General features: G+C 40.3%; 1 protein-coding gene across 33 annotated transcripts in view; it reads left to right on the plus strand.

Annotated features, from left to right (window-relative positions):
- The window catches only part of FRMD6 (FERM domain containing 6), a 384,502-nt gene that overhangs the window by 241,308 nt on the left and 115,798 nt on the right, over positions 1 to 27,396 (plus strand). Inside the window, exon 1 of one of the 33 annotated variants that reach the window (XM_081507310.1) lies at positions 26,693 to 26,900. The exons of the other annotated variants lie outside the window; for them this stretch is intronic. The gene's annotated coding sequence lies outside the window, so the exon portion shown is untranslated. Of the gene's footprint in view, positions 1 to 26,692; positions 26,901 to 27,396 lie in introns of those variants that run through there. 33 annotated transcript variants of the gene reach the window in all.

A 27,396-nucleotide genomic window follows, 5' to 3' on the forward strand; every position in this document is an offset into this window, starting at 1 on the left:
TTCCATCTGCTTGTGTTGTCTTTAATTTCTCTCATCAGTATCTTATAATTTTCCAATTATAAATCTTTTACCTCCTTCAGTTTATTCCTAGTTATTTGATTCTTTTTGATGTGATAATAAGTGGGATTATTTTATTTTTTCAGTTTCTAATAGTTTATTGTTAGTGTATAGAAATGCAACCAGTTTCTATATATTAATTTTATACCCTGCAATTTTTTTAAATCCATTGATGAGTTTTAGTAGTTTTTTGATGATATCTTTAGAATTTTCCATGTATAGTATTATGTCATCTGCAAACAGTGACAATTTTACTTCTCTCTTTCTAATTTGGATTCCTTTTATTTATTTTTCTCATCTGATTGATGTGACAGGGACTTCCTTTACTGTGTTTAAGTATGTTCCCTCTACAGGCTTCTCTGGTGGCTCAGATGGTAAGGAATCTGCCTGCAATGCAGGAGACCCAGATTCAATCCCTGAGTTGGGAAGATTCTCTGGAGAAGGGAATGGCTACCCACTCCAGTATTCTTGCCTGGAGAATCCCATGAACAGAGTAGCCTGGTGGGCTACAGTCCATGGCGTTGCAAAGAGTTGGACATGACAGAGCGACTAACACTAATACTCTATGCTCTGTCTGTACCCACTTTATTGAAAGTTTTTATCATGAATCGATGTTGAATTTTATCAAAAACTTTTCCAGCATCTTTTGAGATGATCACATGATTTTTATTCTTTGTTAATATTGTATATCACATTGATTAACTTTCAGACATTGAATCATCCTTCCATCTCTAGAATAAATTCCATGGTAAAGGATCTTTTGATGTATTTTTCTGGCATGGTATAGGATCTTTTGATGCATTGTTGGATTCAGTTTGCTATTATTTTGTTGAGGATTTTTGCATCTATGTTTATCAAAGATTTGGGCCTGTAAGTTTCTTTTTTTGTGTGATATCTTTGTCTGGTTTTAGAACCAAATGATGCTGACCTCATAGAAGGAGTTCAGAAGCATTTCTTCCTCTGTAATTATTGGAATATTTTGGTAAGTGTAAATTTTGGTAGTATTTACCCGTAAAGTTATCTGACCCTGGACTTTTGTTTATTGGGAGTTTTTGAGGTACTGATTCAATTTCAGCACAGGTAATTGTTCTATTCATATTTTTATTTCTTCCTGGCTCAGTCTTGGAAGATTATACATTTCTAGAAACATTCTGAATTTAATACTAAAATTTTGCCAATAATTAATTAATAGTATTTGAATGTGAATGAAATATAAGTTCTAAATCTTAAGTTTATAGTTTTTTTTTTTAGACTTCACAGAATTTTGTATGTGTTTTGGTTTGATTTGTACTTGTGAAAAATGTTTTACTTCCACTAGTGATGAAATCATAGCCACCCACTGTTTCCTGTAGCTATGAAATATTATGTCTTGTTGCTTGCAAAACTAATGTTCTTACTGATTTTCCTTCCTCACCATTTTGATTAAAAAGCAGCAACAGTGAGTGACAAGGCCTGAGACTGAGAGTTGCCCATTATTTTTATGTCTTCTCTTGTCATAGTAATTCTCAATCTAGACTTCACATCAGATTAAACTATGAAGCTTTTCAAAATTGTGATATTTTCAAGGGGAGAGCCTGCTCTGTGTGTGTGTGTGTGTGTGTGTGTGTGTGTGTGTGTTTTAAATTCCACAGGGAATCTTATGCACAGAGAGTCAAGAACTCTCACTTTATTGATGTCAGTGAATATTTGCAAACAGTTTAATTCTGGGGTTAGGAGTTGATTTAAACCTCTATTTTAAACAGATACTTACTAAGTAAGGATCCTGCCAAATGATCAGATCAAAATATTTTATGTGTGCTCCTCTCTCTGCCTAGTTGTTTCTCCTGTTGCTTACACAAAAGTAGGAGATGTAACCTCGTTTATAGGTTACCTGTGTAGCTGAAGGTTCAAAGTATCATCAAGAATGACTTTTTAAATGCACTACTTTATACAAGGGAGAAATTGTTTTGTGAGTGTTGGTTCTGAGCTGTGGCTGAGCCCCAAGCCTCATGGTCAAGCAGTGACGCTTCTGTGGCCTGTGAACATAGCTCACTGTGTGGACACATTGGTGGATGAGAGAGTCACCCAGAGTGGAGCCTCATTGCCCTGGTTCAAAAGTTCATGGGCCCAGAAAGGATGGTGGTAGAGTAGAAGCCAGACAGAAATGCTTTCTTTCATACAAGGGAATGCAGAGAAGCAATGTTACTCCTGGTTCATCTGGGCAGACAGCACCCTGAATGTATTAATATACACGGGGGTCATCAGATTTCTTGCTGTGTTGGTACAGGTTTATACCCTATACAAATGCTTTCCCCCATGGGAAAAATTGCATATCATTTGACAGGTATTGTAAAAATTCATTTTGGGAATATGTATTTGATATAGCCAATGAGCTTAATTCCATTATGTAAAAGAAGTTAACGGTTCATGAAGTAACATAATATATAGTGTGCATATTCATTCAGGCATTTTCTCTGACATGTGATAAATACTGCAACATAGGTATAAGCCCAAGTCACAAGCTAGGAAATGAGCAAGCACAGAGATAAATCAGATATGCATCAGATCAGAGTGCTTAGCTTAAGATTTTAAAGATAAATGCTTATAAAGGGCAGAATATGGCACATGCTACACAGCACAGTTAAAGTTCTTTGCTGTTTCAGAATAAGGAGATTGACTCTCACTGAAGGCAATCAGGAGAGGCTATCTGGAGGAGGCAGCCTTGGATCATTGAGGGTGGGGGGATTTGGACAACACCGGGCTTGGGGGAGGTGCAGCCGGGTAATTTTCCAGGCATAATATGAAATGTGTAAAGAGGCACTTACGAATCTTCTAGAGGTCCATCTTGGGCACTGAACCTCTCTGTGCACAGTTACCTCATCTGTAAGAGGGGGATGATAATACCACCTCCTTCAGAGGGTATGTGAGAAACAAATGAGTTAATATATGTAATGTATTTAGAACATCCTTTGGTACATAATGTCCTATAAATGTTACAGAGTTAAAATGTTAGATCTGTGTTATTATCAATGAGAAGGGTAAAGAGATTCTAAGACCAGATAGCTGTAAGGTCCTTCTATCTCTAAGGACTCAACATGCAAACCCACCAAGAGTTTTGAGTGACCTCCTAAGGGAGGATGCCAGCTTCTCAAAGCTATTGCACCACCAAACCTGGAGACAATTTTGGAGAACAGTGTGAGAAGAGACAGAGGCCGCGGACAAAGAAGGCTCTGAAAACACAGGGCTGCTGCACCCAACTTTGCTGCTAATATTAATATGGAATTGAAAGAAAAGAAAAGGAAAGGAGCCCTGTTAGGTCATCCCCCTTCCTCCCAGTGGAAAATTTCCTATTTTAAATTTCCTTTGGCTCTTTTTTTGTGTCTTCTTTGGCAAATAAAGGATTAAAAAAGAGAGAGAGAGAGAAACCGTTTTTCTGTGGATAAGAGAAAAAAAATAAAAAAACAACCAAACTAAAATGAAAAAGCAAAACATACAGAAATCATCATTATAGTCAATAGTCACAGACACAGAAAGTGGTCCCAAGAGCCAAAGCTTCATCCATTCCTTTCATGCCCATGGCAGAAGCCCAAGAAGAGTAACTGAGAACCAACAAGACAGGTTGTCAGGTGCTGGGTGTGAGGCTATCCCCTCTCCTTCGCTTGTTGTCACTTGTTGTTGTAGCTCACTGCCTTTCCAAGGCAGGTATGGGCTTTCTCAGTCACTTTTGGCCGTTTTACTTCAGGCTTGGGAGTCAGTTTTTTTTTTTTTTTTTTTTTTAAGAAGGGAATTCCCCAGTGCTGGTAACTTGGGTCTGAGCTGTTCTGAGCCACACCCAGTAGAGCTGTCCTCCACAGAACTTTCAGATGACAGCAAGCTGTGAGAAAGCACTTCAGTCTGGAGGCCTTCCTGGAAGCTTTCTACCCACTTGGGTGAGTATCTGTGTGACATAGATTGGTGATGGTTAGGAGTATTTACCATATTTGCCAGCTTGTGGACTAAGCGTGGGCTATTTTTCCTACCTCAACTTTCTGCTTTGATCTCTGAACCTCTTCACTTTTAAATGATAAGTGATCTCCCAGGTAAAATTCTCTTTGTTAAATGCTGAAAGAAATGCCGCTGAGACCCTCCTAGTTCACTGGGCATGATCCCTTTGGAATCTGCTCTCCCCTCTGAGTGACTGCCAGGTCCTCAGGCTTCAGAGGGGGAGCCAAGAGTCCTGGTTTCCATTTCAGCTCCCGTGGCCATTCTGATCTCCATCACACAGATTCCTGACTATTCTCACCTGCAAAAAATAGTTGTCAGAAGACAAGAAGGCCCCAGTCTGAAAACCCCTACACTTTATAACTACAAGGTGACATTGTTACCATTCTAATTTTAATTACAGCACTCTAAGTTTTTTTCCAGAAAAAGCTATAAACAGGAAGACAAATTTGGTTTGTATTTTTTCCTCTATCTTACCTCAAGCGCTCCTTTAAATTGCCAAGGGGAATGGGTTACTTGAGCATAAACAGAGTTATTATAGTGGATAGCAAAATAAGATATGCTAAAGCTCAAGGGCTTAGTTTTTTGCTTCGTTCAGTAACATATTTCAAAAGAGCAGCAGTGATTGGAACATAATTTATTTATCAACGGGTATCTGGATTACTCCCTTGTAGTTGACTCTGAAATCCATTTGACTCTTGCAGAGACCGATAACCAAGGTGAGAAAGGCTAGAAACAGACCTAGAATTACAATTAACAAAGGGAGAAGAGTTCACCATGGATATTTATCTTCACTGGCATCTGGCCACCAAACTCTGGGTCTTTCTTCACAGCTCCTGACACATCCATTTGTAAAGCAGGTTAATAATAGCATCATACCTACACCCCCACAGTTACAGCTAAATAACCATTTCTATGATAAGCCTTTATTTTCCGGCAATTTAGAATTTAAGACAGCAATTGTATCTACAATATCTAAGCCCAGAATTTATTTTTGGCTTTCTCAAAGAAAGTTGTACCCATTTAACACTGCCTGAAATGAAAGGAATATGTTTTTAAAAACTAAAGAGTTTAATTAGCTCAGCAATTTGCCTTTCTCTAAACCATAATGCTCTATGCCATGGGAGATCAGTGGAGAAATAACTCCAGAAAGAATGAAGAGACGGAGTCAAAGCAAAAACGACACCCAGTTGTGGATGTGACTAGTGATGGAAGTAAAGTCCAATGCTGTAAAGAGCAATATTGCATCGGAAACTGGAATGTTAGGTCCATGAATCAAGGCAAATTGGAAGTGGTTAAACAGGAGATGGCAAGAGTAAGCATCGACATTTTAGGAATGAGTGAACTAAAATGGACTGGAATGAGAGAATTAAACTCAGATGACCATTATGTCTACTATTGTGGGCAAGAATCCCTTAGAAGAAATGGAGTAGCCATCATAGTCAACAAAAGAGTCTGAAATGCAGTACTTGGATGCAGTCTCAAAAATGACAGAATGATCTCTGTTCATTTCCAAGGCAAACCATGCAATATCACAGTAATACAAGTCTATGCCCCGACCAGTAATGCTGAAGAAGCTGAAGTTGAACAGTTCTATGAAGATCAACAAGATTTTCTAGAACTAAAACCCCTAAAAGATGTCCTTTTCATTATAGTGGACTGGAATGCAAAATAGGAAGTCAAGAGACACCTGAAGTAACAGGCAAATTTGGCCTTGGAGTACAAAATGAAGCAGGTCAAAGGCTAACAGAGTTTTGCCAAGATAACGCACTGGTCATAGCAAACACCCTCTTCCAACAACACAAGAGAAGACTATATTCATGGACATCACCAGATGGTCAATACCAAAATCAGATTGATTATAGTCTTTGCAGCCAAAGATGGAGAAGCTCTATACAGTCAGCAAAAACAAGACCGGAAGCTGACTGTGATCAGATCATGAACTCCTTACTGACACATTCAGACTTAAATTGAAGAAAGTAGGGAAAACCACTAGACCATTCAGGTATGACCTAAATCAAATCCCATACTATATACGGTGGAAGTGACAAATAGATTCAAGGGATTAGATCTGATAGAGTGCCAGAAGAACTATGGATGGAGATTCATGACATTGTACAGGAGGCAGTGATCAAGACCATCCCCAAGAAAAACAGATGCAAAAAGGCAAAATGGTTGTCTGAGGAGGCCTTACAAATAGCTGTGAAAAGAAGAGAAGCGAAAGGCAAAGGAGAAAAGGAAAGATATACCCATTCGAATGCAGAGTTCCAAAGAATAGCAAGGAGAGATAAAAAAAGCCTTCCTCAGCGATCAATACAAAGAAATAGAGGAAAATAATAGAATGGGATCTCTTTAAGATCTCTTCAAGAAAATTAGAGATACCAAGGGAAAATTTCATGCGAAGATGGGCTCAATAAAGGACAGAAATGGTATGGACTTAACAGAAACAAAAGATATTAATAAGAGGTGGCAAGAATGCACAGAAGAACTATACAAAAAAGATCTTCATGACCCAGATAACCATGATGCTGTGATCACTCACCTAGAGCCAGACATCCTGGAATGCGAAGTCAAGTGGGCCTTATGAAGCATCACTGTGAAGAAAGCTAGTGGAGGTGATGGAATTCCAGTTGAGCTATTTCAAATCCTGAAAGATGATGCTGTGAAATGCTGCACTCAATATGTCAGCAAATTTGGAAAACTCATCAGTGGCCACAGGACTGGAAAATGTCAGTTTTCATTCCAATCTCAAAGAAAGGCAATGCCGAGGAATGTTCCAACTACTGCACAATTGCACTCATCTCACACACTAGCAAAGTAATGCTCAAAATTCTCCAAGCCAGGCTTCAACAGTATGTGAACTGTGAACTTCCAGATTTTCAAGCTGGATTTAGAAAAGGCAGAGGAACCAGAGTCCAAATTGCCAACATCTGCTGGATCATCGAAAAAACAAGAAAGTTCCAGAAAAACATCTACTTCTGCTTTATTGACTACGCCAAAGCCTTTGTGTGGATCACAACAAACTGCGGAAAATTCTTAAAGAGATGGGAATACCAGACCACCTGACCTGCCTCCTGAGAAATCTATATGCAGATCAGGAAGCAACAGTTAGAACTGGACATGGAACAACAGACTGGTTCCAAATCAGGAAAGGAGTACGTCAAGGCTGTATATTGTCACCCTGCTTATTTAATTTCTATGCAGAGTACATCATGCGAAATGCCAGGCTGGATGAAGCACAAGCTGGAATCAAGATTGCCAGGAGAAATATCAATAACCTCAGATATGCAGATGACACCACCCTTATGGCAGAAAGTGAAGAACTAAAGAGCCTCTGATGAAAGTGAAAGAGGAGAGTGAAAAAGTTGGCTTAAAGCTCAACATTCAGAAAACTAAGATCATGGCATCTGGTCCCATCAGTTCATGGCAAATAGATGCGGAAAGAATGGAAACAATCACAGACTTTACATTTTGGGGCTCCAAAATCACTGCAGATGGTGACTGCAGCCATGAAATCAAAAGACACTTGCTCCTTGGAAGAAAAGTTATGACCAACCTAGACAGCATATTAAAAAGCAGAGACATTACTTTGCCAACAAAGGGTCTGTCTAGTCAAAGCTATGGTTTTCCCAGTAGTCATGTATGGATGTGAGAGTTGGATCATAAAGAAGGCTGAACACTGAAGAACTGATGCATTTGAACTGTGGTGTTGGAGAAGACTCTTGAGAGTCCCTTGGACTGCAAGGAGATCCAACCAGTCCATCCTAAAGGAAATCAGTCCTGAATATTCATTGGAAGGACTGATGCTGAAGCTGAAACTCTAATACTTTGGCCACCTTATGCAAAGAACTGACTCATTGGAAAAGACCCTGATGCTGGGGGTAGAGTGAAGGTGGGAGGAGAAGGGGATGACAGATGATGAGATGGTTGGATGGCATCACCGACTTGATGGACATGAGTTTGAGTAAGCTCCAGGAGTTGGTGATGGACAAGGAAGCCTGGTGTGCTGTGGTCCATGGGGTCACAAAGAGTCAGACACCACTGAGCAACAGAACTGAACTGAACTGAAATCATCAAACCCTGGCCATTGCCAAAGGCAGGGAGCCAGATGAAGTGCAACCATAATGAGATACAGGAAGGCAATATCAAGGGTTTGCAGTGAACCCCAATTGCCAATAGCCTGGGTTAGTAATACACCTATTATTTTAATGACCTATTAACACTTGTCATTGAAGTGAAAACTGGGTGATTTAACAAATAAGAGGGTATCTGGTCGATTTTTAGAATATATAGGGAAAGTGCATTTCTCACTGTTTGCTTTCAGAAGCAGTCTGATGCTCAGATGTTGACCTTCAAGCTGCCTCTCCTGGCTCTGAGGCTTCCTTCCCCTGGCAATTCCTGGGCAGACCTTTCCTAGCCTCCCCTGCACTGGGGTAGCTGAGCTCTACCTCATGGCTGGGGTTGGGCAGAAGGCAAGCAAAGATCACTGCAAGGGAAACCACTAGTGTATAGCCATTCAGTCCAAGCTTGGTTTTGTTTCTCAAGGCCACCTTTTTGCTCTGCCTTTCTGTGATACTTGTGAGAAAGCTTTCACTGCCCTGAAGTTTAGGCTGTGTCTTTCAGGAAGGAAGGTTCTTGTGACTTTAGTAATTTCTTGTGACTTCTGGGTAACCTACCTTCCTCCACCTCTTTGGAGAGAGGACACCTTTGCAGGAGATGTTTTCACATCAATCCCTGTTGCCCTGTTTCCAGTTGCTTGTCCAATGGTTGCCTTAGAGTTAGTGGTGAAACTTCCCAGCTCAGTAACTAAAGGGCTTGTGAAGGCATTTCATTTGGTGCTTTACAAATCTCTGGTTATTTTAAGGAAAGACTTAAGAACTGCCTCCAAGCTTAGGTTGCTGTTTCATACAATAACACCAGTAAAAGGATAAAGTAGGGATTCTAACTGGATAAAAGCCATGAGCCCCTGGGGATGCTGTGAAGTCATTATCCATGAAAGGCAAAGGGTAGGGCCCTATGCTTACCAGTGAACAGACTATACATAGAAAGGTCCCCAAGTTTCTGTGCTTGATACTATTGGGCAATTATTTAAGTCACTAACAGAGCTTAGCTATTTGATTTATTTACCAATTCTTGACAGTTAATAGCCTCTGGTTTGAATTTTTGACTTTCTTTGTCTGCTTCCACAATTATAGTTGACCCTTGAACAATGGGAGTTAGGAGGGGATTGGGGCATTAACCCTTATAGTCAGCCCTTTGTATCCACATGTTGCATTTATGGTTTCTCCATATTCCCAGTTCCATCCTCAGATTCAGCTAGCTGTAGATTGTGTAGGACTATGGTATTCACTATGAAAAATAATCCACGTGTGTGTAGACCTTCACAGTTCAAGCCTGTGCTGCTCAAGGGTCTACTGTAGATAGTAAGTTCCCAGTAGACTGAACATCTTAATCTTCTTGGCCAGCCTCATAACACCAAAATCAATATCCTGAATGAAGAACTGGATATCCTGCTACTCAAAAATGTCTTCCCCAATATCCAGCTATATACATCTGTATGTTTTCTTTTAAATGAAAATTCCCAGATTTTCTGGGAAAATTCCCTGGCAATCACTTCTTAACGGGAACTACTTTGGTCAGATAATCAGATGCTCCCAGAAAGAAAATTCAGGAAAATGGAAGTAAGTTTTCAACTTATAGAAGAACTCAGGGAGAAGGTGGCCAGCCTGTAAAGAAAGGACTTTGGGGCAACCAGATGTGTGTGTGTGTGTGTGTGTGTGTGTGTGTGTGAGAGAGAGAGAGAGAGAGAGAGAATATTCAGGAAAAGAGAAGGAAGGGTTAGAAGGAGAATTCTTGTTGGTTCTATAACATGACTCTGGCGATGTTCTCCAAGCCTGAATGGATGATTTGTAGCAAGGGTTGGCAAATTGCAGCCCATCACCTGTTTTTGTATGGCTCACAGATCAAGGATAGTCTTTATATTTTTCAATAATTTTTAAAAATAAAAAGAATAGTATTTTATGACAGATAAAAATCATGCAAAATTCAAATTTCAGTGTCTGTAAATAATTTGGTTGACACACAGGCACACTGATTCATTTATGTATGGTCTGTGGCTGCTTTTGTGCTATAATGGCAGAGTTGACTAGTTACAACAGAGACCATAAGGGCCACAAATCTGAGATATTTACTACCTGCTCCTTCATATGCAAAGTCTATTAATTCTTGACTTTGATAAAGCTTTATGATTGGTTCTTTTTAGCTTTAATGCTTTTGAGTGGAAGCCTTTTATCATTTATAAAACAAGCAAATAATATTTCTTTGTTTTCATGGCCTACCATTTGGTATTGGTTTAAGTGTGGTACAATCGAACACAATCGAATGTTCTGGAATCATTTATTGGCATAGAACTTTGTCCAACATTAACTCTTTGCATGAACCCATAAAAATGGTTCCAATCAAAACTATCTTCAAAGATCTAGACCAAAATTTACACAGGCTATATCTGAGTGGTGGGATTACAATTGATTCTTTTCTTTTTGAGACTCTATATTTCCTATACAATTTTCAGTGAACAAATATTACTTTTATAAAAAGGAAGAAAAATATTGATATAATGATAAACTCTTTGTCCTCTGATGGTTAGACAAATACAACAAAATTATAATACATTAGGTATTTTTCATCCTTCTCTAAGGGGAAAAATTTGAGTTTCCTGGGAGACACTGCAGAAAGGGCCTTGGCATCAAATCTCTGCCAGGATTCAGAAACCAAGTCTGTGTGTCACTAGTTCTGTAATCTGGAGTGAACTGCTAACTCTCCCTGCAACTTAGTTTTTCTCCAGTAAAAAAATAAAAAATAGAAATCCTCTTGGAGCTTTTTCAAGCATTAAATAAGACAACGCTTTCAAAACAACTAACAACTCAGGTAGTGACAGGCACATTAGCATTAAAAAAACTGCCAGTCTCCAGCATATTTTATGGAGAATATTTTCTCTAAAGATGTCCTTTCTTCTGCAGCAGCATCTTTGTGACAAGTTCCTAAAGTGATGCATGTAGATCAAGGAGTGGGGGAGGGGGGCATGGGCAGGAGGACAGCAAAGGCATGAGAATGCCAACTCTCCTGAGGACGAAGGAAATGGAGTGGTTCAGAAGAGCCCTGGGTTTTGTACTCTGGTCAGGAGGCTTCCATTTACAACCATAGTGTTGGGGACAGCTAGCTCGCTGAGGGGAGAGAGGGTGGATGTGGGCAAAATGTGGGCATGTGTGTGATGGATCAGGTCTTGGAGGAAAATTGTTCCAACAGTCCACCATGGAGCTTGAGTGTTTCGAGTGTCCGTTAGAAGGAAAGCGCCAGGCATCCTGGACTTCAGAGAAAGTTAAGTCCCTCATGGTGGATTGAGAGAGGGGACTTTGGGGAGAGATTTTGGGCAATTGATCACTTGTGTATACACCACATTTTCTAGTTCAAGTAAATAGCATTCCAAGGAGTGCTTTCACACTCAGGCTTAGCAAAAACAAAGATTATTACAACAATAGATAGATAGATAGGTATAGATATAGATAAAGTTACAGATATATGATATATGATATGGCCACACCACATGACATGTGGCATCTTAGTGCCCTGACTGGGGATTGAACCCATGCCCCTTGCAGTGGAAGTTTGGAGTCTTAACCATGCCACTAGACCACTAGGGAAGTCATACAACAATATTCTTAAAATAACATTGTTTTGAGGAAGTGATTGAGCCAGGAATAAAAAGAGTCACTAAAAAATCTAAAGATAAGTTTAGGGTGCTAGATGTCAAGAGCTTAAGAGAATGAGAAAAGGTGAAGAGAAGATTAAACATCAAGGAGCAACCCTTGGGTGGGATAATGCCAAGTGGAAACTACAGTGTGCCATCTTATTCTCCCTGTCCTTCTTGTTTCACAGGGAAAAGCTCACTTTCCACCTTTACTCTCTCCTAGGCCTTCTCCATATCCATTTGTTCCCAACCTCCTAGACTGGTGCTTACTCTTAACACTGACATGTGAATATGTCCCAGTCCTTGAGATTCTATCCTTGACATGTCAACGGCCTGTATGAGCTGCGATCTTGAGATATCTGAGAGGTGAAACAAAAGAAAACCAGCCAAAAACATAACCATTTTTCATAAACTTCACTCTATCTCTCCTTGCCCTGCATGGCCACTCATATAATGCATTACTCGGTCATTTTTTTCTATGCTATATACTTCTCTGGAGGTTTCTTTACATATATTTGTAAATAATATGTTTCTTTACATATATTATTCTAATTTTAGGATGGGTCAGGCAGGCCTTTGCTATATCAAAGAAGAGAAATAAATCATCTTCTCTTGATGCATTCGTGCCTGAAATAGAGTCTCTGTTGCTCATGTCTTACTCCAATACAATATCATAGTATTGTGAAAACTTCCAAAAAATAAGGGTTAAGTCAACATCTCTCCAGTATCTGGCCCCCTCCTCTGAGATAGTTTGCAGACAGTGTATGGTCGTCTAGACTGTAGACTGTCTGTCTGGTGACATTTTTTCCTGACACAAATGGTACCCAATGCACAAACTGTCTTACAACTTGCCTTCCTCCCCCTTAATTGCATGTCTTAAAGGTCTTTTTATTAAGTGTTTTATTAAGTGATTTTTTTATATGAAACAAGTCAGTGAACTCCTAGGGGTGGGGGCTTTCCTCTTCTCTGCCAAATGCCACGCTGTGCTTGCGGTTCTGTCTGAAATTCCCGATTCTGGGCTCCTGCTTTTTCCCATCTGATGATTACAACACTCACTTTGCAGCGTCTCTGGGCTCCTGCCTGTCTGCTGTGGCCATGTGAAGGAAGCAGAGTCGTCTTACTGTAATTATTTGAGGTTCTGGGCAGTTTTCTGTGCATCAAATCCAGTAACACAAAACAGAAGAAAACCATTATGCCCCAAACCCAGCTATTTACTCTCCCACACAGCGTTTTCTGGGAAAGGGAAGCCTGCAGTCATTTGGGAAAGACAGCATCCACAGCAGAGCCCCCTAGCTGTGATACCCAGCAAGAGCCAACCTCTGGCAGATGGGAATTTTTTCCAGGAATACTAGCCCAGTGATTAGAGCCACACAGATCCCAAAACCATTTTACTAGCTCTAGATCCGTGGGTTAGATACTTATGTAGACACCTCATCTTTTCATTTAGAAAATGGATGCAGTAAAAATTGTAGCTATTTTTGTGGGGGTCTTATGAAGGGTAAGTGAGGGAATGCATGACAAGTCCTTAACACAGGGTCTGGCACGTAGTAATTCCTCACAAAATATTAACTGCTGGCTGAGCTCTCCCCTCCCCTTTCTGCTCTTCCGGTTCTTCTCAGTGGATCCACCCACTTGTGTCTGCCCTGCTTATCACCATTTCTCTGTTCAGGCAAGCTGTCAATAGCTGGACCCTGCCTGCTGCTTCAGCCTGGCCCTTTCACTAGAGGAGTACCCCCAGGATTTGCAGTCACTCAGCTTTTCTACAAACCCCAGAACTAGTTACTACAGAGTCTCGCTCAACCTCGAGCCCAGCTGAAGCTTGTCTTCACTTCCTCAGGTGTTCATTGTTCATTCTTTAAATGTATATGTGTGTTAGCACCTAATCTGTGCCAAACACTGTGAGAGGTGATGGGGTGGAAAGAAACACAGTCCCAGCTCTGAAGGAAGTCCAGCCTACTAGGGGTTATAGATCCATCAACTGGCCATGACAATGCAGGGTGACAGATACCTGCTCTGGTGGGAAGGCATGTCCAGGATGCCTCAAGGAAGGACATACATACCAGCCTTGGGTGCCTTTTCCACTTTCTAAGAGTTCCTCTGACTGTCCCTTCCAGATCTCCTATTGAATTTTTTTTGTCATCAATTACATTTTTAATTTCCAAGTCTCCTTCCTTGTTCTGATTATTCTTTTTTTCACAGTTGTTCTTTAAAAATGAGTAGGAATCAGCCAGAAATGTGCAGTTGGACCAGGACAGATTCTAACAACCTGAGCAAGGAGGCTTGTTATGAAGATGCAGTCTCTCAAGGTCAGGTTCTCTGTAAGATCCAAGGAGACAAATGGCCAAGTTGATAACTGTAGTCATTCCCTCCTTCGTGCATTCCACCCAGTCAATTCACTGCTCTGGTGTCATCATAGTCTGCTGTTGCGGGTTATGGTTTGGGTGGTGAGGGCATGGTCTGTGCTTTCAAGAGTTCACTGATGAATGGAAGAGACTAGCACAGGAAGAGTTGCAACACCAAAGCTTAAGTACTGTGTTCACAGGTGAATGGAATTGATTAGGAAAACATGGAGGAAGAGACTGGGCCGGTGAAGGGGGCAGTGGACACAGCAGAAGAGATGATTTTATTGCTGAGTCTTAAAGGATAAGAAGTATGCACCATTCACAGCAGGGCCTGAGGAAGTGGCAAAGGGGGAATAGCATTTTTGGCAGAGAGAAAGGCGTGTATTAAATCAAAGTTGTAGTTAAGAGCTTATGGCTCTTGAGACTGGTGAGAAGGTCTCTGGAACCCAGGGTTCAGTGAGCGTGGGAGGATGGATGGGGAGAAGACAGTGGGAGGAGATGAGGCTCTGGAGAGGTCGGTGGGTCTGGACGTGCAGAACCTCACCTGTCATGTTAAGGAACTTGTTGTTTGTGGTTCTTAAGCACTTATCATGGACCCTTTTGAAAACATGATGAAAATTATAGACTTTCTCACCTGAAAAATGCACACACACACACACAGAGTTTCTGAGCTTAAAGGATCTGAAAGTCATTCTTATCCCTCAACTTTGGCTGTGGGGAAGCCCCAGACAATTTTAAGCAGGAATGTCCTATTCAGATGCGCGATTGAGTTCTGACTCTTCCATTTCCAGCTGTGTGTGGCTATTGTGTCATCTCTGGTGCCAGCTGCCCATCCCTGTAGCCCACCTTCAATTGCAGCAGCAGTTGAGATGGATGGTTCTGTACAAGCTCGGACATGTCCTTACAGTGGCAATTGTACCCCCAGTGACCTATGCAAGGCAGATCCTGACCTAGGGACCTAGGGGAGAGGGGTATCCTTGCATAAATGCCCCAGCTTCCCTTTGTCCAGGTCACCATCCTTCTAACCAATTTCTATCTTCCAGAAAATTCCAGAATATCTCATACGCTAATTTGATACATCCATCCCATTCTCTTTTTATACCTCAAAAAAACACTTTAATGTGTTGTGGTTATCAAGAGGGAAAAGAAGTAAGTGCTTGTACTCAGTTGGCAACGACTGGTGAGACATCTGTTTAAAATTTTTTGTACTACTTAGAGTATAAAGTTTAAAATATAAGCTTTTAAAATAAATGTTTAAATTTAAAACAAATATCAAATTGAGGTTAAACATTGAAATAAATTCTGGAGGAGGAAATGGCAACTCAGTTCAGTATTCTTGCCTGGAAAATCCCATGGACAGAGGAGCCTGCCATGCTACAGACCCATGGCATTGAAAAAGAGTTGGACATGACTTAGCAACTAAACAACAACAAACTGAAATAAATTAGAATGAAAATTGCTAAAATCAATAAAACTGTAATTAAAGATGAAAACATTTAAAAATCACTTTTCATTGACCAAATAATAATGCCATGTGCCCAGTGTTCCATTATATTTTCTCTACAAAAGGCAAAATATTCAGAGTATGTGCTATGATCCTAGTTTATGTAAAAAGGGAAAAAGTGCTGAGTCCTAGTTTTGAAAAAGTGTATCCTCCTCCTCCTTGTCCCAGTATTCAGGATGGCTCAACATTCTGCAGGACTAGAGGGCCAAAGGCTTCCAAGTTAGCTCAGGTGTTTGTTTTTTTAGTGGTCAAGTCATTGAAAAGAAAACTGAGGAAAACAGTTCATGGCTGTGACCTTGACTTTTCTGTTAACCTAAAAGAAAGTTGAGCCATTACATAGAAAGAAGTTCCCAAATCCTCTGCCTTGCCTAAATACACACATATAGGAGAAATTGGATTTGGGGATTGAAGGTAGGAGAAGGTGCTAGAACAAATCAACTTACCGAGAAGAATTCGAGTATTCTTTCTGCTGCTTCTTGGTTTTGTGATATAGGAAACTTGCTTTTTGTGGTCTCTGAGTAGGATCTCCAGAGTCTGTCATAGACAGGAATCTCTTGGGAGAGGACCAAAAGGGAGAAGGAGGCTAGGGAGGGGCAGAAAAGAAAACATAAATGGGAAATTTAAAAAACTTTTAAAATTTAAATTTTCTTGAAAGCATTGTCAGGCCTTTGTTTCCATTGTTGTTCTCTTTTTCTCTCTCTCTCTCTTTTTGCTTTGTCTAGTTTTACCAGGATTTCCCATATAAATGTATAGGATGACCTTGTAACAGGAACTCCAGCACTAGGGAGAGAGAGCTGCTAAAACATCTCATCAGTTTATGGTAGGGTCTCAGTGCCTTCTTCTGTGGCTTTTGAGCAGGTTGAAATCACCAGGGCAGCATTAAAAAAGACAGATGTTTTGGTCCCCCTGCTAGAGAGTCTGATTTAGGCTTGAGTGTGACCAGGACATCAGTATCTTGAAGATCTTTCCACGAGATCTAAAGTGCAGCCAAGGTTGAGAACTCCTGTTTTCACTTACTATCTCATACATATTATGTAAACACAAATCACCTGGGTTTCTAGTTAAAATGCAGATTTGAATTCACTCAGGTCTGGGGTAGGGTTTAAGAGTCTGTTTTGCTAACAAGCTCGCAGGTGATGTAGATGCTGCTGGTCTGAAGACAATACTTTGAGAAAGATGGACTAGAGATCTCTGGGGTCCTATTGAGCTATTATTCTACCAAGTTGCTGGATTTCATGCTTTTAAATATCACTCAGTTAGGACTCAAACAACTCTGATTATTATGGTATAATTAGTTGATGGACTGTTATGCAGCCTTGAAAAGTTATGATTATATAGTAATAATGAAGAAATGTTTTTGTCATCATGAAATGAAAAAATTATGGCAGATTAAAATTTCATATGCTCACAAATATGTCAAACAAATAAAAATTGCATCATTGTCATAATGTGGTTCTTCCCACTAAAACATTCTGTTTCTTTGTGAAGATATCATCTTCATGTCTGTTGAATAACTCAGGGAGCATCTCAAATTGTAAGTAGTCATGTGAGACAGGAGAACAATGACTCAGGAAAGTACAAGGACAAATTTATGTGTAATCTCACCAGGTAACTAGCTATCTATGTGACCTTGGGCACATTGCTTAAATGCAGTGAGGCTTCAGTTTTCTCTTTTGTAAAATGGGTATTAATAGAAGAGCCTATTTCATGGAGTATCATGAAGATGAAATGAGATCACAGGCACTCAATAAGTGATGACTCATGTCTAAGCATCTTGATTTGCTCATCAGGGAATGAGAGAGTAGACTAGAAAATCTCTAAGGTTCCTCAAACTCTGACTTGTGAGAGTGGAGAACTTTACTTTTGGAAGATTTATAGAAACAAGATTACTTGGAATTGCTCTGGATATCCAATAAGTTCTTATAGTTTTTAACACTGTACTAGGCAGCACAGACAAAAAGTGAATAACTCGGAGGAGCTCATAGTGAAACAATTCAATACAATATGATGTGTGCCCTAACAGAGGCATATACAAAGTGCTTTGAGCATCTCAGAGTGGATGTAGAAGAGATGATGATAACATAGGTCTTGAAAGGCAAAGGGAGGAAAAAGCATTCAGGCAGAGAGAAGCACATGTTCAAAGACTTGGAGGCATGAGAGAAGTTTGAATGTCTGGCATGGCTGGAGTATATATGGGTGGGGTGGGGGATGGAATATAAAGATGAAACCTGGATTAAGGCAGTTTATGGAGCACACTTTTAGCTACAGTGATGACTTTGTGACATACTCTTTGAACTAGGAAGTAATATAGTCAGATTTCTGATTTTAAAATGAACTCTGCATTGAGGAAGATGATCTTGAAAAATGGAGGCAGGTGGGAGATTATGACAATAATCCAGGCAAGGGTGACAAAGAAACACAAAAAGATGTATTAGAAAGATCGACACACCTTAATAGTTGCTTGCAGTGCTGGTGTGGGCAGGAAATGAGAAGAAAAATTCAAAGATGCCTGTGACCCAGATAGAAAATCAAGAGGGCAAGGTTGGTGTAAAAAGTGCTACAACAGATATTTTTAGTTGGAGAATCCAGGAAGACAATGCAGATTTGTGGACATGTGTCCCTCTAAGACTGGGGGAAGAGAGCTTACAGAATCTGTGTGCCGATGGTGAAGTGATGGGTGCATCAATGTTTGTTTCTGGAAACATCACCAGTGTTAGAGGTTTCCACAGCAGCCTGTCTCCAGTGTGGACCAAGGACACCCTTGCAAGCATCAGAGCACCCAGTGCTGGGCTGTTTGCTGAGACAGAATCTGCAGGATGAGAGATGAGCATTTATATCTCAACAAGTCTCTCTTTGCTCTAAGAAAAAGAGCTCTTTAAAAACTGATGAAATCTATAGGCACAGTACCATCCAATAGAAATATAAAGTGAGCTAGTAAGTAGTCTTGGTCTTTCTAATGACTATGCTAAAAATAATGAAAATAAGCAGGTAAGATTAATTATTTTTATTTAATGGGATACATATAAATATTATAATTTCAACATTAATCAATAAAATAGTTATTAGTGAAATATTTTACATTCTTCATAACTCTACATCTTCAAAATCTAGTAAGGATTTTTCTTGAGTTATCTTATTTATTTATTTATTTATGCCTGTGCTGGGTCTTCATTGCTGCATGGGCTTTTCTCTAGTTGTGGCCAGAGCAGGGCCTACTCTGTAGTTGTGGTGTGCGAGCTTTTCATTGTGGTGACTTCTCTTGTTGCTGAGCATGGGCTCTAGGGCACAAAGGCTTCAGTAGTTGTGGCACGTGGGCTCAGTAGTTGTATCTCCCAGGCTCTAGAGCACAGGCTTGATAGTTGTGATGTATGGGCTTAGTTGCTCTGCGGTATTTGGGATCTTCCCCAACCAGGGATCAAACCTATGTCTCCTGCATTGATAGGTGGATTCTTTACCAATGAGCCACTAGGGAGGCCCTCCAGTAGGGATCTGAACGCAGCACATTTCAACTGAAGCAATAATACATCAGGGACTCAAAAGCCATGCAGTAGTAGCTACTGCATTAGACTGTGTAATTAAAAATACCTCCCACTCCTTTGCTCCGAAAAAAATACATACACACAAAATTTTTCTAGAATTTCTAAGGATGCTTATATCTCCTGAAGCATATCTATACTTGATTAAGAACTCATGTTTTTCAGGTCTTTTGGCTTTTTGAGACTGATTCTGAAAATAGATGTCTTTCTTCAATATTGTGAGGTTGATTTTAAATATTCTAGTCATGTAGAATATAAAGAAAGGTACAGTGAAAAGTGAAAGTTGCTCAGTACTGTCTGACTGTTTGTGACCCCGTGGAATATACAGTCCATAGAAGTCTCCAGGCCAGAATACTGGAATAGGTAGCCTTTCCCTTCTCCAGGGGATCTTTCCAACCCAAGGATTGAACCCAGGTCTCCTGCATTACAGGCAGATTCTTTCCCAACTGAGCCACAGGAGAAGCCAGTACAGAGTGATAAGAATTCACTCTTGCACATTAGAAAGGATTAGACAAAGCTTTTTGTTTTATAGTTCTATAGTAGACTATCTACTCTAAAAGGTGGGTTTTTCATTTTCACAGGAAACACTGTTGGTTACAGTCTTGACTTATTAACTCTGTGGATACTGTTTCTAGGCTGGACAGAAACAAAAGGTTAAATGCAACATTTTCTAGGTGGATCATTTTAAACATGCTTTTTAATTCAGTGAATTTAAAAAATTGGTTTAGGTGGTTTCCTTTCCACTCGTCATGGTTATAGACATATCTCAGAGAAATGGCCTGAGGCATCGGTCCTTTTTCAAACTCCTATGTACCATTGCTTTAAAGCAGCACTCTTATAAAGATTTCTTTCTGAGTCTCAGGCAGAAGTATTTTTAGAGAAATCATCACGTTGTATTTGAAAGAATGACCCTTCCTGTAATTGGCCTGTTGGGATGATTTGGTTGTGGTCTCACATAATTATAGACCCGTGCCAACGGTCTGAGGGCCATCAGCATATTTCCAAGGCCTCTAAATCAAGGGTATTTGGTTAATTGCTCACAGGTGTTTTCCTGTGCTTATGAATACACTCAGTCTATGAATTTTACAAAACTTGGCAGAAGGAAGGGCCATGCAGCCAAGGAGTTTCTTAGATTTACTCAGCTAATTAATCAGGCAGGGTAGGGATTTGGTTATTCTGTTAAGGGAGCTAAGCGTTTGGAGTCCGACTGAGGAGTAACCTATACTTTTGAAGGAGAGTTTAAGAGGAAAACAAAAGGAAATAGGAAAACTTCAGTAAGCGGCTGCCGGCAGGAGCTCAGCATGTTGATGCACCCTGCTCTAGCAGCTTTGCACAGCAGGGTCAGCTCTGCCTCTGCAAAGAAATGGTGCTGGCTTCTAAAATAAAGCAACTGTGTCAGGGTGTGAATTTTAACTTCTAAAACTGCATCTTAAGTACAAGCCACTGTGTTGACTCTTCTTTCTTCTGGTTACCCAAGATCATTATTGCTTGGGCAAGGGCCTTGAAAAATGTGGAAATTCTGAGCAGAGGATTCCTATATCATATTTGTTTAGAAATTCATCCTGAACAAGTAAATATGACAGTATTCTGTGGCATAATGTGAAATCCGAAAGAATGTCTTAATAATTGCTGTAAGTCCTTTCTAGGACAGTCATTCATGGGGAAAAAACGTGTGGGGGCTTGGTTAGATGAAATTCATCTGCAGCCAGCCAGACCACATTATTCTGCCCAAGAAACTAGATAGAAACTAGTTTTGCAATTCACTTCAACAATCATAGGTGAATTTCTACAAAAAAGCCAGGAAAGCCAGATACTGATGTTAACAAAGATGAAAAGGACATGGTTTCTGTCCCCAAGGCAGTTACATTTGAGGGGAAAGGAGAGAAAAATGTTTCAGAGGATCAATTGAATATACTACATACTATGGAAGAATTTTTATCCAGTGAGCAAATCTGGGACCCTTTTGTGGAGGGTGTAGCAACTGTGTCCAATTATGAAAGATTAGTAAGAGTAGAGCTGAGAAAGTTTGGTATTCGGGGAGAATATTACAAAAAAAGACAAAGAACGCACCTCACACCTGTCAGAATGGCCATAATCAAAAAATCTACAAACAAAAAATGCTGGAGAGGGTGTGGAGACCCTCTTGCACTGTTGGTGGGAATGCAAATTGATATAGCCACTATGGAGAACAGAAGGGAGATTCCTGAAAAAACTAGGATTAAAACTACCATATGGCCTAATAATCCCACTACTGAGCATATACCCTAAGGAAACCATAATTGAAAGACACATGTCCCCACTGTTCATTGTAGCACTATTTACAATAGCTAGCACATGGAAGCAACCTAGATGGCCATTCACAAATGAATGGATGAAGAAGTTGTGGTACATATACACAATGAAATACTATTCAGTCATAAAAAGAAATGAATCTGACTCAATTCTAATAAGGTGGGTGAACCTAGAGCCTATTACACAGAGTGAAGTAAATAAGAAAGAGAAAGACAAATATCATATATTAACATATATATATATGAAATCTATAAAGATGGTGCTGATGAACCTATTTGCAGGGCAGCAATGGAGATGCACACATAGAGAACAGACTTGTGGACATGGCAGGGAGGGTGGGACAAATTGAGAGAGTAGCATTGAAACATACATGTTGCCATATGCAAAATTAGATATCCAATGGAAATTTACTGTATGACACAGGGAGCTCAAGTCTGATGTTCTGTGATAATCTAGAGGATGGAGTGGGAGGTGGGAGGGAGGTTCAGGAGGGAGGAGACATATGTGTACCTATGGCTGATTTATGTTCATATGTGGCAGAAGTCAACAAAATATTATAAAGCAATCATCCTCCAAGTAAAAATTAATTAATTAAAGACTACAAAGAACTTAGTGGAGAGTGGATAGATGTGAGGCTGGAAACAGAGAGATAACAAGCTCCATGGATACCTGTCGAAAGACGAGGTGGATTTAATCTTGCTTATAATCTAAAGGGGAAGATCCAGTAGAGGGGAAGAGATTAGAGATACAAGCATGTCTTGGAAGTTCTTGGAAGATATGGGTATAAAGAACATAGTTGTCCTGAAATAGAGGGGTGGCTCGACTACTAAACCAGAGAGAAAGACAGCAGGCTGGGGTTGCATAGAAAAGCTTGTGAGCAGATAAGGAATTTGAGATGTTGGTACTTTACTGCCTCAATTTTCTGATGAAATTGGAAAGTTCTCTGCTTTAAAGCAATGGTTCTAATCCTTGGCTATACACTGGAATCATCTGGGGAGCTTTAAAAGCAAAACAAAGCAAAATTGATGCTTGAATCCCCTGCCAGAGTGTCTAATATAATTGGCCTGAGATGCAGCCTAGGCACCGGGATTTTTAAAAGGTCCTGGGGTGATTTTAATGGGTTGCCAAAATTGAGAACTCCTGGCTTAGACTAGAGTAAGAGGGCCAAGGAAAGTAGTGAAGAGGTCTAGAACAGCTGTTAAGGTCTGGAAAAGGGAGTTGAGGAAAAGCAAAATAATTGTGAGGCAATCTTAAAGCCAGGTGAATTGTGAGAGTCCCAATCTTCACCGGCTGATTTCTTCCCCCAGTGGCAGAGTTATGCTAGCAATGAGGCTGGTTGTGTGGCTGGTCCTGAAGTGGGCTTTACAGAGGTTCCAGGCAACAGAGAAAGGGATCAGGTCATTTTCTGTAGTCTAGGATGGGCTTGGGGAAAAGTGAGGCAGGAAACAGCCCAGCTCAATTCCACCACAACCCTCTATTTCTACTAGCTGACGTTCTTATGAGCAGGAATTTGGACCAAAAAATTAAAAACCAAGTAAACAACTCCTCCGGGAGAAGCCAGGGGACCAGACCTTCCAGCACATATATAACTAATTGCTGAATAACCTAGAGGTGAGTGTACACACTGACTACAAATATGTATGCGATTGCATGTCAGGAACTCATTTCATGCCCATCACTATTTGAAAATCACCTTTCATGCCCATGAAATAAAAAGTCAGGATGTGGGTGCTGGTGGGTAAGGCTCTCCCATTTGTCATAGAAAGCTTATCCCAGGTCACAGGAGAGCTGTGTGCCAGCCCCCTTATTTCCCCTGGGGATGAGCAGCATTGCTCTCATGAGGGCAGTGACCTATTATTGAACCGTTTTGCATGTATACAGTGAGTCACTGTTCTGGCAGAATTCCCCGCTCTCCACACACATTTTTACCCACCTTTGGAATGTGAGAACACTGACCATGTATATAATAGCCTGGCAGAAAAGTGGCTCTGTCAGAGGTTTTCCTACTAAACAGCCCGAGGGGAAGCCAGGAACAGGAGAAGGGATGGAAGAGGGAGGGTAGGGAGAGCCAGGGCAAGAGGTATAGAAAGAAAGAAATTTGAAGAGGAACTAGAAATCATGCTCCCTGCAGTGTTCCTCACCATAGGAACACACTGACTGGGTAAAACTCAATGTCAGCAAGATAACCAACATGATTATGTATGCAGAAAGCATTTACCATAAAGCGCATATGTATATATTTAAGACCCTGGGCGAGTTACCTAACATCTAGTTTCTCAAAAAAAGAATATTCCCTACCTAACACAGTTGTTACAGGAATTAAATGAGTTAATATTATTGGAACATTCCTGGAACATTGTAAGAGAGCAAAAAATGGCAATCATTGCTGTTGTTGTCATTATTTTCTATGTATGAGGCTGCTCTGAACTTGAGGACATTGTTACCTTTCCTAAGTTATTTTTTTCTTTAAGTCTATTTTACTGTCTGTAAAAGGGGGATAAAATCATCTGGTTAATAGGTACATAAATTTAAGGGAATTAGAACACTTATGCCCCTAAAACTAAAATAAAACATGCAGTGTACAAATTCATTACAATGACAATCTATTTATCCACAAGTAGTTATTAAACATTTATTATATGCCTGCACTGAGCCAGGACATGCATGGTGTCTGCCCACATAGGGCTTATAGTCAGCAGGAGAAGCTAGACTTTACATATGATAGAATAATAAAATGTATATTATAAATAAAAAATTTAGAATTGTGATACGGTTTAGAAAGAAGAACCAGTTGTTTTGTTTGAGCATTACAACAGGAACTGCATTAGTTTGGGTGTAAAACTTTTCTGAGTATGATATTTAGTTAAGATGTGCTTGATAAAGAAAGTAGATAGAGGTGGGGCTGGAGGGGAGGAGGAGGAAATGTCCCGATCAGTTTACACACCAAAAAAGGACCAAAAGCAGCTAGGGTTTAAGGAGCCAAGTAGCAAGAGATCTAGGCTTACATTAAGGAATTTGAAATTAGAGCACAACTTGCCCCTGTTTTTTTCTCTGAAGGTCACCCTGGTTGTTTTGAGGAGAACAGATTGGAGAGAGAAGAGGGTGGAGGAGAGAGACCAGGTCAGGGAAAAGAAATTATGGTGGCCTGGGAAAGCTGGAATAGATGGAAATGAGGAGCAGCATAGGCAGAGCTGAAACATATTGTGGAGGTGAAATTGGCAGGACTTGGTGACAGACTGAGTGTGAAGGGTGAGGGCTGAGAGGTGCCAAGAATGGCTACCAGATTTCTACTCTGAGATGTTGAGAAGATGGTGCAGCCAGCAACGGAATGAGGAAATCTCTTGGAGGGACAGGTTTGGTGGGGAATATGATTAGTACGAGTCATTTGTTTTCAAAATCATTTCATTGAAATGCAATTTTAATCCATTGCAATCAGTAAAGAATTATTATAATACAATTATTAACTTATGTTTTAGAAGTTGTAATATAAATATTATAACTTTTAGTATATAAAGTTGTAATATAAATATTATAACTTTTAGTATCTAAAGTTGTAATATTAAGGAAATCTGGATGATTCTTGGACTCCATTTGTATAAAGGACTTCAAGTAATTAATTGTGAGGTAAAAAATAGAATCAATCATCTGGTGACTTAGTACCCCTTGACTATTGTTTTGGCATCATTTAAACTTAAAGATTATAGCTCTGCAAATAAAACCAAATTTCTCATGACAGGAGTTCCATACTAAAACCTCCTAGCCTTGATAATCTATAAAATAAAGAGTCTTCTTATATCTATATTAAAAGATGAATATTCATAATATCAACATGAAAGCTGGGAAAATGAAGGAGCCCTTAAATTTCATCTATGCACTTGAGTTCAAGGCTCAACAAGTGACCAACAGATAACAGTATCCTTCCATAAGCTGTGGCTGTAGGTGACTGTTTATTAAATCACAGTTGAGCTTTGAGGAACAAGAAGGAAAAGGAGGAGGAAGAAGAGAAAAGAAAGAGAAAAATAAGGAAGACAAGTAGGAGAGAAGGGAGAGGGAGAAACGAAGGGTGGTAGTAAGTAAGGAGAGAAAGAGGGAGGAAGGAAGAAAGAAGGGATGAATGAAGAAAAGAAAATGAAGGGGAAAAAAGGGAATGAATGAAAAAAAGAAGAGAAAATACTGACTTTAACTTCTAATGAATCTGAGGCCAATACATAAAGGAAAAAACACCATTTGGAAGAGTTGTCATAAATATGACAAGAAATATTTCTTTCCCAATACTCCATAAAACAAACCTCCCTACCATCTACCACCTTCAGTAACTACTCTTAAAGCACCAATGACAGATGAAGAGTCAGAGAATATTCCAAACTCAGAGCATAAAGGTTTACAGCTAATGGACAATTTATGACTGGAACTTTGGACACAGATCAGTCCAGATGTTTGGGGAGTTTATAGTTTCCAACAGCTGGTCCCCTTACCTACCAACATTACACCATCGACTTTGTGTACTTTTTGGAATATCTGAAATATCTCTTCAGCTGGATTCCACATGTTCTCTTCAGGGATGTAACATTACTCCATGAAAACAAGTTAAAAGGTGAAAAGAAAGATGAACTTAAGAAAAATAGATCAAGCTTTTGCTTATGACAGCTGTACTTAATTTGCCCCAGAAGACAAGCAGGTATTTTCCCTGTAGTCAACACTGTCGCCCATGCCCTTTTCACTTTCAGGGGTGACTGGTGATCAGGCAGATTAATTCATCTTTACGAGCCTCAGGTCCATCGTTGTAAAACAAAGTGACTGAACGAAATGGGCTCCATGAGATCTCTTCCAGGTCTGTCCTTCAACTTTGACTAGCCTTCCTGGGAGCACTGTGTTTAAACCTCATGGGAATTGGCTTGACTTCTCTATGGAGGTCATCCAAACCTGATTTCCACTCAGCTTGTCCTGTGACTTCTAGTTTTAAGATGGCCTGGGAACTTCTCCTCTAAAATTTCAACTGGATGAAATAAATCCATCAAGGGCGGCTAATTAGAATGAATATCATTGCCAGCACTAACTTATGAAGGAAGTTCTGTGAGGATAAAGGGAAATGATTCTCCCCAGATGCAAGGAAAGTTCCACTGATCTGGCACAAGGGTGGGGATCAGGTGCCAGGATGTGGGGCAGAGGGTTGATTACTAGGTCCTTTTTCCCTGAGAAAGGCACGATTCCAAAGAGGACAGGGATAAAAGAGGCCCTATGTCCTTGTATTTAGGATGCAGTTAGACTTCAGCGGTCGGATATTTGCCTGGACCTCTGAAGGCAGGGCTTCCGCAGCCAGCGGCGAAGAGCCATCATCTTTACTTCCAGGGATGTCACCCTTCTCAGGAAGCCTTGCCCACATCATCAGCCTTTCTCAGGCTGAAATTCTCCAGCATGCTGAGCAGTGACTATGCAGCCTCAGCAGGATCCAGCAAGACAAGGTAAGACACAGACTCAGGCCCCTGACACTCTCATCAGCCTCAGCTATTTTCCAAGGGCTCACACTGAACATGAGTGACCACAGCTACTATCGGCCAATGTCTACAAGTCATGTCTCCGACATATTGTTGTTGGTTTTGACTTTCCCAGAGACAGTTCCCAAATAAGAAGCAGTAAATTCAGGGAGAAGCAGGATATGGGCCAACTGACTTGCCAGTTTGCTGATAGAATCAACTTTGCTGCAATGGGGCTTTCACATCACCACATTCCAGTGCTATAGTATAATTACTTTAAACACAGAGTGACATCTAACCACGCCACTGTTTACGTGCCCAAATCAGCACTCAGAGGACACTTTTTGATGTTACCTCGACATTGCATGTGACTTTGGCAGGGAAAATAATCCTGTTTTTTTGTGCTTGACGTCTGATTCAGAGGCTCTGAAGTGGTGTGTTGAATCCAGTAGCCTGCCCACCGCAGAGCTGTGTTGTCGTCCTC

Source organism: Giraffa tippelskirchi, chromosome 7, assembly GCF_054371585.1.
Source record: "Giraffa tippelskirchi isolate mGirTip1 chromosome 7, T2T-mGirTip1v1.2.pri, whole genome shotgun sequence".
Taxonomy (NCBI): domain Eukaryota; kingdom Metazoa; phylum Chordata; class Mammalia; order Artiodactyla; family Giraffidae; genus Giraffa; species Giraffa tippelskirchi.